Genomic DNA, 4,726 nt, shown 5'->3' with positions numbered 1-4,726 from the left:
GCACTAGTAAATCCATAGTAAATTCTTTTGCTTTAGATTGATTAAAATAAAAAAAGCTCATTTTATAGTACAAGGAGTGAAGGAAATCAGTGTGGGATGTGGCATTTTGTATTTTCTGAATGTCTCATAGGAGACTGGTCTTGGGATTAAAACATTCAGGTCTGACCCTTGCTGCATGTAGATTCACTTCTAAAATTAATTTAATAATGCAGTAATTATTCAGGATGGCCCAGTTCATCTTAAAGCTGGTTTAAATGGGGGTCTTTTGTGATTTTCTCTGGAAGGCACATAATTTCTCACATTTTCTCCCCCACCAAGGATATTTTAAGATTGATCTTCAGCAAACTTGCAGGAACACCTGGTCCCATTTCTTTGAATAGATTATGCTATTCTCTGGATAATTTCTGTCTTGTTGATAGTGCAACATGGTATATTGACACTAATGTAGCACATCTATAATTTTTTGTGCAACCCTATTGGCTACTTTCCATGAACAAAATCCTTGGACAATTATCAGGCCGTAACCCCCATTTACATTGATATTTATCTTCCAATTATTTCCATGGGAAAGCAACTAACCCAGCAGAAAAAAACCAGCTCATGAGTTTCACCTTCATTGTTTTAAGTGGAACAAAAGAAACTTGTTTTGTGGATTCCACCGGTAGTGACATTAAAAAGCTTATCTCTGGAAAGTGCAAAACAGTCAGTAAGATTTTGCTGTCGACACACGATGCAAAATTTAATGAAGGGGTTATAAAATAATTAAACCCCTTTCAGGCAGCTGGTATGTGGGCTAACAATGTCCTTGGCTGAGAGATTATCCTAAAAACTTCACATTTTCCCTCAAAGCTTTGCTTCTCTGCCAAATATTTATTTTTCCAACAATACCTCAGCCACTTACAGTACGTTATCATGTGACATACCAGCTGCCTGATAGGGTTTAATTACTAATTATACACTGGATAGCAACTTATTCTTTGGACAGTGTTATTCACCTTTCAAAGGACATTAGGCCTTGGTAAATTACTCTTAATGCACAAGCACCGTATCTTCTCTGGGGGTGAAGAGAGTGGGAGAAGAAAACTGTGATTTCCCTCATGATACGGCAGAAATTGGGATATATTGAACTCCCTTTGCTGTGGAACTCTTGCCTTGCATGTGAATTCACCTTTGGTTCTTTGCAAAGTATAAAAGTTCCATTTTGAATGATTATGTTACTCTTTTAATGCATACAAGGTTATGTTACACCTCAATTCTCTTGAATAGCATAGAGAGGAAATGTATGCATAAATGAGTTTCCAGATCTTAAGAATGCACTGTTTGTAATTTTAGCCAACTGTGGGTGCTTTTTCCACAGGAGTTGCAACATTTTACCGCGACGCAGTGACACCTAAAGCTGCTGAGGAGGGTCTCTCGTCTTGCCTTACTCCTCAGCCATCTATCGCCTGTTATGGCAGTAACACTGACTTCACACCTGATGAGCTAGAAGCTCTGGATAATGAGGGTCGTGGGAGAGTATAACAGGGTACTTTATGTTCTCAACTGAGTTAAAAGTATAAATTGGCCTCTGTAAAGAGTTTCAAAGCTGATGTTTTGGGTGTTAGCCCTTTTTTATCTGGAGCGAAGGGTTATAGTGGCCAATTAGTGTTATCAATTTAGTCAACAATACTTAATTACCCAGTTATGCCTCAATAAAGGTGTGGAAATTAAACATTGTTTTACTTTTTGAAGGGATTGGTTAGCTAATGGTTATTGGTTTTTGTCAAACTGGCATTGGCAATTTCAGTGCTAATCATGTGTGCCTTAACCCTTTAACTCCCAAGATCTGATTGTTAATCCTCCCCTGTAACTGCTACACATTTCCTTGTAAATAAGTCATGAGAATTTGGTGCTAGATCAAGGTAGCAGCTTCTACCTGATAAGTTTGAATATTCTCATCACCTGTTTGCTGAAGAATGTATGGATATTGTAGGGAGAAGTGTTATATTTATCACTTCTGGGAGTTGAAAGGTTAATCAACTTGTAGTTCACCACCAACTTGCTGTTTCTCTTGCCTGTCAGTGGAGCCCAACAGTATCTTTAGGAAAGAATATTTTTGTTAACTTACCCTATAAACCAACCTGTCAATTTACACCAAGCTCGTAAGAGAGGAGCACGAGCCTCAAGATACATCTACAGATGACTTTGTATTTACCATACTGAAATGTCAAGATTTGACCTTCCTTAGTTATTTATTTTTGCTTTCAATGTAGGCACGTCATTGTTCTTGGTGACATTAACACATCACATAAAATGATAGATCATTGTGATCCTGATAAAGAGGTAAATATTTTGGTCATACCTTAATTTTTTTCCCGTTCTCTAATAATAAACATAAAATTTCATTTTCCATTTGTTTTGTTTTTTGGGAGATTTAATAGCCTTAGGGTCACAGCTAGTATGTCAGACTTGTCCGATGGGCACAAGCAGCCTCTCCTTCATGCGAGGTCATGAGGTCGTGCTGCAACACCAGGCTGCTCACTGTGTTGTGTTTTCAGGGTAGACACTTAACTCTCCCATTTCCTCATTCTACCCAGCAGAATAAATGGGTTTAGGCCAAATTTCAGGGAAAGTGGTGGAAATGCTTGGGGGTAACCTGCCATGGACCAACAACATCCAGTGGGAAAAGCAACAATCTTAGTAACTCTTTGCCGCAATGGGAATTGTCGACAAGCTCTAGTAGAGGGGCCCACTCTGCTCGAATGCTGACCCAACTTCACTGTTTTTACTATATGATTTGATTATTGATAATGAAATGGTTCATCACGTGACATAGATTTATCCATATGTCATCGTTGGTCCAATTTTTTTAAAATTTTGTTTTACTATAAATTTGAATTCATTAAAAAAATCATTACAATCCTTTCTTTTTAACCCGATCAGGGTGTTGCCCAGAAATAAGGAAGAACGTGTACGACCCACCTGTTACCTTTCTGCTAACACAAAAGGTCTTAAAAGAGAAGGATAATTATGTGATCTTACAGATCTACATGTAGGTGTTTTTACTCTTTCCTCAGGAACTGTTCAATGCTCATCCTGGACGAAAGTGGTTGGATCAGTTTTTGGTTCCTTGTGAAGTTAACGGCGCTAATCCAGACCATGACACAGGTGATCCTCTTCAGGCACAAGGTGGGCTTTTTGTAGACTCATTCCGTTATTTCACCCTTCCCAGCGTGACGCTTACACCAATTGGTGCACAGTGACCAGTGCGCGTCAAACCAATTACGGTACAAGAATTGATTACATTTTGGCCGATAAAGAACTTGTTGATAAAGAATTCCTAAACTGTGAGATACTGGCCGATGTCGAGGGCTCAGATCACTGTCCAGTTTTAGCAACTTTGAAGACTTCTTTTCAAGCTGCATTGAAACCTCCTTCCCTTTGTACGAAGTTTATGCCAGAATTTTCTGGGAAACAACAGAAACTTAAGTCTTACTTTTTGAAACATGGACAACAGTCGCAGAGTCAACCCGAGGCTTGTTCTACGGACTTAAGTGTTACACAGGAAACAAAGACGTCCTTAAAACGAAGTGCCTCTTGTGGTGATGTCAAAAGCAAATCTGTAAAACGTCAAAAATCTGCCGGAGGGAAAAACAAAGCTGAAGGACAGCCAAAGACAAATCTGTTTAGTTTCTTTAAAAGGTCTACAGACCTGGTTGCAATCAATAAGAGTGTTACCGAGGCGACTGACGAAGCGTTTGATTTAATTAAGACTACTCCTCCCGAGTTTGAACAGTACGCAGGCGCGGATAACGTCTCTTCACTTTCAAATACCTCCGTTTCATCTTCAGACGCAGCTTTAAATGTTTCTAAAAACGAACCTGTCCCTGAAAACGCAATGAGTCGCAAAGATTGCGCAGAGAAGCGTAAAGTGGATGCGGCAATTTGGAAAAGTATTCTCTCTGGGCCGCGTCCGCCCCCTTTTTGTAGCGGTCACAAGGAGCCGTGCGTCCTAAGGACAGTGAAAATCAAAGGTCCAAATCAAGGGAGGCAGTTTCATTGTTGTGCCAGACCACAAGGACACAGCTCCAATCCTGAAGCTCGTTGCAATTTCTTTAAATGGGTGAAGTGGAGTTGATTTCGGAGGCTGTGTGAATATCATGGGGTGTTCCCATAAGAACATGAGAGCTTTAAACTGTCATTTTCCGAAATAGATAAAATTTATCCGTCCTTCTTTAAAGGAAACAAAGATCTCCAATGAACCTGTTTGAAAGAAATCGTTTGAAAACACTTCTACCGGATTGAAGGAAACATCAAATGAACATTTTGAAAGCAATTTTATCAATCAACTCTAACGAGGAATATGTGGTTAAAGTCCCATTTCCAAACATATTCCTTGTTCAAAGTTTTCAGAGTTTGATCAGGTAACCAAAAATTATTTTCAATTGTGTATTGAAATGAAACTTGCATCTTCATATTTTCCGCCAATTTTTTTTAAGGGTGGGGGGGAAGGGGGGAGGAGGGGTAGTTGTGAGTGCTCTCCTCCTTCATGCATTCCTCCAAGGAGATGCGTGCGAAAGATCACAGTGAATTACTCGACAACTTTATCAATGTATATGTGTTATTGATTTAAGGGGGTAAGTTTTCAAAGAAACTGTGGTGCTGCTCGGTGGGAGGGTATAACAAGATAATTTTGGTTTCATCGACTGAGTTGATAATGTAAATTGGCCACTGTAAAGAGTTTACA

The 4,726-nt window shown here is 39.3% G+C and overlaps 1 pseudogene across 1 annotated transcript; it reads left to right on the top strand.

The window, feature by feature from the left end:
• Positions 1-600: 600 nt before the first annotated feature.
• Positions 601-4,186, top strand: LOC149044855 (DNA-(apurinic or apyrimidinic site) endonuclease 2-like; annotated as a pseudogene). The gene is made up of 5 exons (XR_016186989.1): positions 601-706; positions 1,358-1,515; positions 2,062-2,141; positions 2,253-2,322; positions 3,057-4,186. The product of XR_016186989.1 is annotated as a DNA-(apurinic or apyrimidinic site) endonuclease 2-like (transcript).
• The last annotated feature ends 540 nt before the right edge of the window (positions 4,187-4,726 follow it).

The sequence above is a fragment of the Pocillopora damicornis genome, chromosome 5 (assembly GCF_964200805.1).
Source record: "Pocillopora damicornis chromosome 5, jaPocDami1.2, whole genome shotgun sequence".
NCBI classification, from domain to species: domain Eukaryota; kingdom Metazoa; phylum Cnidaria; class Anthozoa; order Scleractinia; family Pocilloporidae; genus Pocillopora; species Pocillopora damicornis.
The sequence above is the reverse complement of the archived record's forward strand: the minus strand, read 5'-3'. Positions and strand labels throughout refer to the sequence as shown.